Source organism: Balaenoptera borealis, assembly GCF_965194805.1.
Source record: "Balaenoptera borealis genome assembly, chromosome: 13".
In the NCBI taxonomy this organism is placed as follows: domain Eukaryota; kingdom Metazoa; phylum Chordata; class Mammalia; order Artiodactyla; family Balaenopteridae; genus Balaenoptera; species Balaenoptera borealis.
In genome coordinates, this window is record NC_138870.1 from 90,536,140 (window position 1) to 90,548,310 (window position 12,171).

At 39.3% G+C, this 12,171-nt stretch overlaps 1 protein-coding gene across 10 annotated transcripts in view; it reads left to right on the top strand.

The window, feature by feature from the left end:
* The window catches only part of RIC8B (RIC8 guanine nucleotide exchange factor B), a 140,802-nt gene that overhangs the window by 103,061 nt on the left and 25,570 nt on the right, over positions 1-12,171 (top strand). For 2 of the 10 annotated variants that reach the window (XR_014233214.1, XR_014233216.1), the window contains 2 exons: positions 5,418-5,556; positions 6,206-6,382. The exons of 3 other annotated variants lie outside the window; for them this stretch is intronic. The gene's annotated coding sequence lies outside the window, so the exon portion shown is untranslated. Of the gene's footprint in view, positions 1-1,177; positions 2,363-5,417; positions 5,557-6,205; positions 6,383-12,171 lie in introns of all 10 variants that reach the window. 5 more of the 10 variants (XR_014233211.1, XR_014233210.1, XR_014233212.1 and 2 more) reach the window with 5 other exon arrangements.

Here is a 12,171-nt window from a genome sequence, read left to right on the forward strand (position 1 = left end):
ACAGACTTTTTTCATGACATGTGGTGGGATTTTTACATTGTCTGCCTTTATGTGCTTTCTAACATTTGCTCTCACTAATAACAATCAGTGACAAAACTGTATGGAGATCAGCAGTGGGCATTCCAAAGCAGGAATGCAAAGAATGAAGCCATTCTTTATGTGTCTTATGTGTTTGTCTTAAGTTTCTTCTCTCTTTTCACTGTTGTTTTTGGTTTGGTTTTTTGAGGTAAAAAAGATGCCATAAAGCCAAAGTAGATTAAATTCAGTAAATTCAGGGAACATTTATTAAGCAGCTACTCTGTGCAAGGCACTGTGCTAGGAAGATGAGGGAGATTCAGAGGTGAATGTGGTAGTCCGTACCTTTGGAAAACTCACATTTTAGTGTGGGATATGGCTGTAATCTATTCTAGAATATTCTAGAAGGAAGTAATGACAAAATAAGGTCTGTGTTGAACTGTGAGCACCCAGGAAAAGGAGCAGTTCATTCTGTTGGGATAAATCAGGGACTGTTTCACAGGGAAGGTAGCATTTGTGCTGATCCTTGAAGTTTAAGAGGTATTGAATTGACAAATGGAGAAATGACCATTCATTCTAGGTGGGGGGAAACTTATTCTTATTAATAAGATAAATCTTTTTTATTCACATACTGCATCTTTCTTCCAAAGAGCTCAGGTTATTTTATCATTATTTGAGTAATATGTTATCAGATTTATCATTGGGGAAAGCAAGGCCCAAAGAATTGCCCCAAACATTTCCAAGCTAATGACTGGTGAAAATCCATTTCCTTTCACAGTTTACAAAACACTTTCACATACACTGTCTTTCTAGCTAAAGTAAGGCTAAGAACTTCATTTTCCAGAACTCAAGACCTTTGCTCTGTCCACTGTGCTACTGTGTCTGTCTGTTAGAGTCAGTGTTTGCCAGAACATTTCCTAATCATCCTCTTCAGCAGTGTGCTGTTGGTTAGTTCCTTCAACTGTCACTCTAAGGATGTTCCGCATCCCACCAAGTCTTGCTGTGCCAAGAGTGTACTGTAGCTTTGTCTGATTAACTTTCTTTCCAAAAGTGAAATCATTTTCTCCTGGGCCTGATTTGAAAGGCGTGCGAGTAAAGGATAGGATTGGAGGTGATGTGGCCAATGAATGGACGCTAGACACTTCCTTTTTTCCATCCATAGGAGAGCAGATGTGAACGACCTGCACCAGGATGGTGGTTAGCAACAGTGGCCCGTGCCAAAGCACTTACCAAAGTGATGACTAAGGTTGGTCATGCCAAGTACTGTTACTGAGCCTGGTGTAGGGTACAGATGTTATTTACCACCAAAACTGTAAAACCACCAATGCAAAAATTAAAATTACATTTCCATTTTGCCTCCATGCCGGACATAGCCACTGCCTCAAGTTGCTCACCACCTTAGCAGCTTTATCTCAGCTAGATTTTTAAGGATACTGGAGAGATTAGCGCTCAAACATTTTCTTCCCATTGACTACCAACTGACAGTATATTCCAAGTGATTTTTTTAAATTTTTTTTTTAGTATAAGGATTGTATTTGTGACAGATGTAGATAAGGGGACTGGCAATGGACCTAGAGGTCTTAAGAGTTTGAGAATAATTTGAACCCCATAAATCCCATCATGTCTAGCTAGTACAGTGCCTTGTACCCTGTGGTTTCCCCAGTGTGTGATGATGAAATAATGTATAAAGCAGATCCCCAAATCGAAGGTTAATTTTTTGCTCAATAAAATAGCCTACATGGTTTAAAGACTTGAAAGTATACTTTTGTCAGTTCCATTTCTTGGCCAGATGTCATAAAATTCAGGTCTGGGAAGGAATTCTATAAGGTACTTTGGCCCACGACTGGCTAATTTAAATATTGGGGTACCTAACTTCTTTAATATAGAATGATAATTGTAATATTTATCAGACATAAGCATAAGACCTGAGGCATAAGATTATAGAAAGCTTCATTTGACATTTTTTTTAATGTGAGAACAGAGGTGGAAAAGGGGATGAAATTTGCCTGCCTCTCCACCTCCTCTTTCCTTTTCTGAATTGGAAAAAAAATAAGCCCCTGCAATTTAAGCGGGAGATTAGAATGGGGATTGTATGTGGTTAAGCAAGTCCAGTGTGGCTAAGACAACTGCATTCACCTCAGCTACAGCACACGAGCCGCATGTAGTGACGCGGCCTCCTCCACAAAAGGGGAGAGAGGATTGACTGGCTTAAGCCTAAGTTAACCAAGGGAAGTAATATTTCAAGTTTCAGTTTTGTTTTGACTTTTCTAATCCCATTTAGTTTCTTAATTGGAACCAGGACTGATTAATCTTCTACTCTGCCCTTACCCCATCACTGTTTAACAAGGTACATTGCCTTTATTGCTTATATATTCTATCAAAATCTTCTAAAATTTACATTTATATAAATAATTGTTTTCCATTTCTTCCTTTTCTTATCTACTCCTTATCCAATATATATATTTTGCCAGCCTTTGTGTAGTATTTGGGACATGGCTTTCTTAGTAAATGCAAGTATCAAATATAGGAATAGTTCCCCTTTAATCCAAAGGTTATTTTTAAACTTATGGAAGCTGGGACAGGTAATTTATGACTGAAAAGTAATAACTACATAATTTTTTTCTTGTAACTAAATTACTTTACTCACAAAAATAACTGTGATTACTCCCACCTTTATGATGACTTAATCAAGGAAATGCTTTTTAGGTACATTTCAGAAATATGATCCAGTCTTTATAGCATTGTGAGATCTATTTTAGGTACAAAAGTGTCAAGATCTTAATTTACATCAGAAAATCCTTTGGATCTGCACTGTCCAATATGGTAACCACTAGCCATATATGACTGTGGCTAGTCTGAATTGGGATGTCCTGTAAGTGTTAAATACTCAGACTTTCAAAGACTCAGTACAAAAAGAGAATGTAAAATAAATATCTCAATTGTTTAATATGGATTTTATATTGAAATAATATTTTTGATATATTGGATTAAACATATTATTTTATAATTAATTTTACCTATCTTTTCTCACTTTTTCTATGTGGCTACTAGAACATTTAAGATTACATACATCATGTTTGTATTAGATAGCACTGTTCTACATCATTAAAATACACTGCAATGTTGCTTAGAAGCTTAATTAAGGGAACTTGGATCCAGTTAAACTGATATACCCTTAAAGTGGTAGGGGAGGACTAATTTGAGAAGCTGGCTGGACGTCTCTTAGTAGGATGCCACGCAAACTTAGTATTGCCCATCATTGGCCTTTAACTCTGTAGTAGGAGTGAGTGCCTACTTTGAGCTCTTGGTTTAAGCACTAGGTGAAATGACTTCTGTTTATCAGAGAAACATCAAATAAGAATAATCTCCATTGACTGTTTGCTCTCAGTCACCCTCCTTTAACTTTTAAGACTTTATGATTGATTGAGAAGAGCATGTACGAACTTCCATTTCTACTGCTTTATTCAACAGTGTCAGCTGGCATGCTGACCTCTTATTAATATTTATTTTGCTAATTTTGGACAACAGGAAAGAAAGGTTCTGTAGAGAAATTACCAAGAAATAAAGATCACCTTCACTTAAGGACAAAACTGAGTTTTATTTTTCGAGCACTATCCCTAACCTCTTTCTCTATATTTTCTTAACCATGCTCTTTAATGTGAGGTAGATAGCAAATTTTTAGAAGCTTTGCATGTGATCTTCTAACAGAAATGAGAATAATAAAAGACTAATATTTATATAGTGCTTTAAAGTTTAAAAAGTATCTCCACTGACTGTTAAAACAGCCCTGTGAATTAGATAGGGCAAGAGATATTTTATTGAGGAGTAAATGGGACCAATGATGAAGTGACTGAACCAAGATCAGGCATCTGGTTAATGACATAGTCAGGATTTGGTTCTTAGTCTTCATATTCCAGATCTTATGTTATTTTGAAAAATTACCAACAGCTCTCAGATTTGTCAGTCTGATTATTTTTAATAATATGCTCTAAATTTTAAATAGATGCAAAGCACGAAGACAGAGAGTAAGCATATTTACCTGACAAAGAAATTAAGATTTGGAGGCCATTCATTCATTCCTGCTTTTTCATTCCATAGTTGAGCTTTTCTCAAATATCAAGTCAGGTCCTAAGTAGCTTATATCAAAAACAGAAAACAAACAGAAACAACTTCATATGAAGGAAACCAGTAAAACTGCTATGATTCTATGTTAATAAAGTCTTTTAATTATTTTGAAAATAGAATGATTATAGGTATTCTAACAAATTCTTACATTCAGTGTGATCATATTAAGAAAATTAACTTTAGAAAGACTTACTTACTTATTTACAGGACTGTTGCCTGTTTAGGCAACTCCTGAAGTGGAAGGACATGGTGTAGATAACATGCCATATCCATTTGTCTTGGGAATGATATTTTTATGTTACGTATTTTACCTTCCCAATTAACTGTACCCAATCCCAAAGCATAATGGTGAGGCTGAGGGAAGGATCTCAGAAATGTTTTTGAAAAATGCAGCTTGAAGACCTCGAATTTGGTATAGAAAAGTCACCACACCTCTCCTGCCTACTGGGTTAGTGGCTTAGTGAAAGAACAGTAAAACCAACCAGTCAGCACTAGGAAGCCATTAGATGAAAGATTATACTGAAAGACGAAGGATCAGCAAAGGACACTCTTTCATAGTATATAACTGAATATGTTAACCAGTGCCAAAGGTTGTTTTAATTTCTGTGAGGAAAAAAGCGTTAAAAACACTTAAGAATATCACAAGTTATTGGGAAATCCATTGTACTTCAGTGGATTATGGACTGTTCCATTGATACTGAAATCTTGAAATAAGATGCACTCTCAGACTTGGAATTATAGCAAAGATTACAGAGCTTCTTTCTCCGGGCTCTCACAGGCTCCATTACAGCAGGCACTTTTGGAAAAGCTCTGTTAATTAAAATGCTTTATTTATATACTAATTTTCATCCTATCTTTCAAATGTGAAAGGGAATTAAATATGAAATGGCTAATTTTAAATGTCAGGGTTCTTTTTTTTCCAAGCCAACCTTACATTAAGAACAGGAATCCCTGTGCCAAAGAAATGGTTCCCAATTATGCCATCATGGGTTTTGTTATACATTGTACAGAAGTCAACAAAACAAGTAGGTAACAGGACCTGCCTAAATAGCAGCCACCCTCATTAAAATCAGAGAATTAATCAGGGGGTGATTGAAGGAAGCAATGCTTCATAGGCTCCCCCTTTTTCTTCTTTTCTAATCATAGAACAAAATATGTTACATAAAAGGATCGGAACTATTATGCAGTACTCAATTAGAGGGAGGTGAATAGGTCTCTAACATGCTGTTTTATCAAAAGAGCAGACTGGTGTTTGCATGACTGTTGTTTCATTACAGACCCTGTCATTAATTCCATGTGTCAATACTGCCCTGTAGTACACAGAGCAGACAAGAAAGAAGAGCCCTTGAAAACAAGGGAATGATTTTTGAGTCGTTATCAAGCTAAGTGGCAAGCGGGAAGCTGAAACTCGTATAGGTAAATTCGAAGGGACTCTTGGGAGATCTGCAAGTGGGAAACAAGAATGCATTTTACCAACTGCTTAATTATGTCCTGTTTTTCAACAAGTACACTTGAATTGAATGCTTTGTTTGTATTGCACAAAAACATGTGCTGTGGGCAAGAGTATTCTCTTGTTTCCAGGTCACGTAAGGTGTTTTATACACATACACATCTGGCCTATTCTATAATGTGCTATTGGGTATGTTAGTATCTGAGCCCCAATATTGCACTGTCATTTCTGGGAGAAAGAGTTATGGAGGAACCAGAAGCCTAAAAAGTGGAACCTTCTCTGAGGTCCTGAGAGGTTACATAAGCCCAGGCATCCCAGAGGACCATACTTACAGGGAAATGGTGGCTCAGGAAAATGTTGAACTATATCTGGGGAAAAAAAAGACAGACTATAAAATTTTAAATATGGTATAAATCCCATAATCTCCCACCCCTAAATCTTTAAGAAAGTACTTTTTTGGTTTCCATTAGCAGTCCTAAGGGTTAGGCTGGGGCAAAATAAGGTTTCCTTTCTTGGACGTGCTTTATCTGTGTCCTCGTGCCTGGCCAAGCCCTTATAGATTATGGTTCCTTATCGTTTAGTAAGATCAAATTTCTAAATGATGTTTCGTTCCAGTTGAACATTCTTGGAGGCTTATCTCTTCCCTGGCCAGATGCCTGATCAGATGAGAAGCCCGCCATGATACTGTCACAGTGCCTAGAATGGGCTCTTTATCCAGTAGACATCACTGTACTTTTTGATGATAACGAGGGCAGTCTTAACTTGTGTTAAGGCCTGTGTATAGCATTGAAGGTAAGTATGAAGGAGTTATTGCTATGTGAATATCTTAATCCTGATGCACATTTCAATATACAGTATCTTCGTTTAACCATGGTCTACATATATCTGACACCTAGCCATCCTTTTTAGATGGGACCTTCATAATTTAGGACCAGTAACTCTTCATGAAATGGCCTGTTTATTGAGGGCCATGATTGAATTTAGATCCTTCCTTGTAACATTTGCCATTGCTTTGATTTACTTTTGGAATCATTCTAATCATTTGCTGGTAGCTTTGCAGGAAGGACTTGTGGTCTTGGTGTATGTCAGTGACAATTAGGTAGGCTGCTGTGTTTGACTCTTAGGTTTAGAAGATCTTGATTAGAAACAAAAGCTTAGCAGTATTGAGTTTTAGTGTCTTAAAAACCTAGCAGCTTTTTAAGTAGATCAAAATTATTTAGTAGCCTAATATTTAGACTCCTAGAATTAGAATCTTGGGGATCATCTTGTCCAACCCCTTCATTTTATATAGATGGGGAGACTGAAGCCCAGAGAAGGAAATGACTTGCCCAAGGACACCCAGCAAGTCAGTGGAAAATCTGAGACTAGAATCTAGACCCACTGGTGCCCCATATATAAGCAGCTGAGTCTATACTAATTAGTGGTTGGAAATTCCAGGTTGTATGGTACAAAGAGGGCCTTGACTTCGGGACTGTCAGAATGTCTGATGACACTGACTCATCAGGGAAATAACTGCAGTCAAAATAATATGAGGATGTTTCCTGGCAAATGGTTCTCTACCATTGTCCATTTATGCTATGACCCATCTATTATATTCTTTCAATAAACATTTACTGAGCACCTACTATGTGCCCATCCTATACTAGATACTGCAAATCACAGCCAGATAAGACATGGACTCTGCCCTCAAGTTGCTCACAGTCCAGTAGAGAATGAGAAATCCCTGGAAAGCATTATGCAGAATTTCCTGTAGAATGCTAATACTTTTCCTAACTGCAAATCTTGGTGATGAAAGTGAACCTTCTACCCAAAGATCCAGCTTTTCTCTTGGTCAGGGTTTGTTTATTAGGAGTCCCATAAAACACCATACCTTTTCTTTCTGTGAAAGTGCAAGATAATACCAACTGCAGCTAAATTGAGTTCATAAACACTTTTTGAGGATCTACTATCTGCAAGGCACTGTGCTAGACACATAGGGATATGAAAATGAATAAAGCATAGAACATTTTCTTTTTAATATGTCAAAGGAATATTGTTTTATAGCCTTCAATGTTTGTAATGAGAATTATTTTTAATAAATATTCTTAAATATGGGACCCTTGAAATAGAAGACAAAAATACCTCTGTACTATAATCCAGACTCGTCAGCCCAGGATTTCAAAGTCTCCATCCAAATCCTCTTTTGTACCCCATATCTGTTTTGAGCTTTCTTTTTCCTTTACCTCTGCCAAGCCAGCCTGCTTGCCAATCCCTGCACACAACTAACTCTTGCTTCTGTGCCTTTGCTTGACTAATCTTCTGCTTCTGGGATGCCTTTCTCCCCATGAATCCATGTCCATCACTGCCATTACAGTCTGGCCCTGAGTCCATCTCCTGCCGGGAGCCTGTGATCAGCATCCCCATCTCCTCCGTGTCCCTCCCATGTGTACATAGCCCATATGACTGGTGGAATAACGGTTCTGTGGTATTCATGAATGTTTCCCATTCTCTGTCCACATCTTGCTGATCTAGATACAACAGATCTTATTAAATGAAACAGTTTAGTATAACCAGGTCATTTATCAGACCTTTTAGGAGTAAGTCTCTATATCAAAGACTTCATTTTGGTATTTGTGGGCTGTTACATGATAGAGAGGAAGATCAGAATCGTTAGGATGGGGGTTTGAAAAGTAAGCCCGGAGTCCATAAGAAAAAACAGTAACATATCTGTAAGTGATCCTCTCTCCTTCCACTCCCAAACAGGATGAGAAATCGCCTTTAAATACATTTCAAATACAGTAAGGGTGTATAGAACTGTCAAGCTAGGGAAAGCAGGGCTCTGCCTGTTAATCATCTCAAGCTTGTTGATCTGCTGTTCTGTAATTCCTTTAATATTGTTTAATGTGTGTGTGTTTTACCTTCTGAACTGACTAAAAGCTTCTTGAGGACAGGGACCATGTCTTTTATTTGCTTCTGCATATTCTTCTCCCACTTATTCCCAAAGAGTACCCTAACAATCTTGTGGAAGCCTTCCTTCCATAAACACATAAGGGACAGGAAATGCATCTTGTGGGTTCCAACTACATTCCGGCCATTGCATTATGCACTTTTTATGTATAATGACCTTTCACCCTCATGACAACTCAGTGAACTGGGTATTCCTATCCCAATTCTACAGATAAGGAAATTGAAGTTCAGAGAGTTCAAGGTCTTACTGCTAGTGAGTGGTAGATCCAGGATTAGAACCTAGGTCTGTCTGATTCCAAAACCTATATATGCCTTTCGCTATACCACAATAATAATAACTAATATTTAGGACTCCTTTACAGTTCATAGAACTCTTTCATCTGCACTATTATTATTGCAATTACTACTACCACTGCTGGTACTATTACCCCTTAAGTCATCACTAGGAAGTAGGTAGCGCTAGTATCATTAACCCCATTTCACAGATGGGAGTACAGAGACTCAGAGACTTGCCCAAGATCACACAACTGGTAAGTGGAAGAGCCAGGACTTCAGACAGACTTCCTGACTCTAGATCTTTTTGTTCTTTCCACTGTATCACATTGCTGCCTTAATTTATTTGCATGAATGCATGATTATGTGGCCAGTTATCACTGACACCTCTCCTACAGGAATGTCAGTAAGACCAAGCGTCGCATGGAGCCATGTGGAAAAGACAGTAATTCATACCCTCAGAGGAGCTTCTATGTTAGTAGAGGGGTGATACATAAGACCTAAAAAATAAAGCCTTGAGAAGAATAGTTCACAAATGAGAATTAAAATATGAGCCCCTTTATTCTATAGATGAATTCCCATAATTTGGCAATAAAACTTCTGTAATGTTCTTAATTATTTCTATTATAAAATTGGATTAGGGAGTGGGGTGAAATCGGTGGACTTGATTTGAAAATATTCCTCCTGGGTTTGGATGAGAAAGTGCTAGCTACTTTGTGCAAGCTGGTAGCTAGCTCCAGTATCATTCTGTTACCAAAGAAATGCTGGAGTGTTAGGAGTGATGGCATATCCACCCAGCAATTCACTATCTTGGTAGAATTCCTATAGTCTCATCTGCTGATCCGACTTCTACCTACCCATACCCTTCAACCCCACCCCCACCTTACTGTACCCTCAGTCCACCAGCCCCTTCAGACCTTTGAACTTTCTGATCCCTTAATGTTTCACCCCAGAAGGTGATCCCCTTCTCCTTTGGTATCGATTATTAGTAAACAGTGTCCAGTATCACAAAGTCCTTCAGCACCATCAGAACTAGGAAACAGTTACTGAAGTATAGATATGTATAGTATGTATTCGTGCTGAAGAGAAGTTTCAGTGGAAGCAGATCGTTTTCTGGTTCCTCTAAGCATTTCTCCCTGGTTGTCATGCAGAGCTGGTCGCTGTCCTGAAAGATGTCAGCGTCTGCCCCCCGCCCCCGAGCTGCTGCACCTGCTGTGCTCTTGCCGCAGCGAGCGGGTCGCCGCCCACGTGGCCATCGGAGCGAGGCTGCAGCCACACTCTGCTCCTCACCCCCCCACCTCCGCCCTTCCAGCGGACCGCAGCTCTGCCCTGGAAGGAAGGCCTTTCCTTCCTACAACCACAGCCATGATCCAGCTCTCTGTCTCCACTCACGCCGTTACTGTTACAGTGACATCCTCATGGCTCGTCTCCCCGCCGCAGTTTCCCCTATTCCAGTGTGTCTTTTGCACTGCTGCCAGAGATACTTCCCTATAAAACAAACCTGATGATAGGGCATTCCTTACAGGCTAAGACCCGAGCTCCTTGCTTTGGTATTCAAGACACTTGACTACTAGACCCCAAACTACCCTTGCAGACTTGTCTCCTCCTGCTCCTTCACTGAACCTCACCACTCCCCAAACACTGGGCCCTGTCCCAGCTTCATGGGAGCCGAGAAAGAAATTGACACAATCCAAAAAGGTCTACAAAGAAAAATCACAAGTAGTTGGGACCATACAGAGCCCTCCACACAGACTCCTTAGCCTGAAAAGATCTGTACTATCTTCGCGTGGCATAGGACACCTCATTGGAGGTGCCGTTCCCACCTTCCCCAGGCAATTTGGTTGATGCTTCATCTCAGGAGCTGTGATTTCTTTTGTTCATGATTCTGTTACAGCATTTACCCCATTTTATGTTCTAAGTTATTTTTCACGTATATGTTTCACTCACTCCTCAAGGGCATCAGCTGTGCCTAGTCTTCCCTTTCTTCCCAGTATATGACACAGTTCCTGGCACATAGTCCTTGAACAGCTGAACTCAGAGTGTGTTCCTTCAGTGCAGTTATAGCAGTTAATCCAGATGTGTGTGCTGCAAAGAGCACTGGACTGGGATTCAGAGACCTATGTCCCAGGTCCAACTTTGCCATTAGATATGTGACCTTGGGTAAGTCACTCCAGTCTCCTTTATTAAACAAGGGGGTTGGACTAAATGATCTCTAAGGCCCCTTCAACTTTAAGTTCTATGATTCTGACCCCATTTCTTGGATCAGGAAACACATTTCCTACTTTATAGTATTTAGCAGCCTCAACCAGTCAACCATCCACATTACTCAAATGGAGTTTTCAGACTCTCAGCAATAGTCTTCTGGTACTAGACAGAGCTGCTTGATTAGGTTCCTGTTGACTTATCCAGTGACCACTGAGCTGTTCTTCCCCTTCCCCAGTAAGTTTCTCTGCAGCTATAACACCGTCACACTGCTATGTGGCCAGCCCTTCCGAGGGGAGCCCTTCTTTGTGCTGGCCTAAGGGACAACAGCAAGGAAGCAGAGGGAGAGGAGGTTTTATCATTTTCCTTCACTCCAACTCCCACCAGCATTACAACTGCTGCCATGTTGGTTCTTGTTGTAGACATGTTTTTAAGGGGTGATGCCTGTTGCTGTGAGAAGTAAGTTTTAAGCAGCTCATGTGCCTCTTCAAGGCTCCTTTTAAAGTACCCTGCTGACTTTTTGGGGTGGGAGGAGGACTAGAGTTAGCAATTCAACATGTACATTTGACATAATCTCTATACAATAAATAAGAGCCTATGAAAAGATTAAATAAATCTTCCTTAATGCTTTTTGATTGGCTTAATCAATAATTAATCATCTTTAGATGAGGCTGTAACTTGTGGAGTAGATATAATTGGATTAGCTGAAAAGAGGCAGTTGGGGAGCTTTGAAGAGATTAAAATGGCTGTCAATCCCATAATTAAACTGCCACAAACAAAAGCAATGGTGTTTTTTAAAAAGAAGGAGAGAGAGAGGAAAGAAAAGGGAGGGAGAAAGTTGGGGAAGGCCAAATGATTTGAAATCAGTAAGTACTTATGTATCACTAGAGATTGGAGAGGCAAAAATCAAATGACAGATTTATTCCATTAAATGAAATCCATACGTATCAAATCAGCCATTTAATTATGTGCCTGGTCCACTGGGACAGGTGAAATTTTGGCAGCTTCGACTTCACTAAAATAAATCCACAAAAGGAAAAAAATTATTAAGAACAGAAGAGACCTGCTTCTTGTCCTGAGCCCATTTAGGCCTTGACTTTTCATACTTTTAATTGGCTTAGTAGGTTTGGCCTGTGTGAATGAAGTCTTTTATCTCCCTC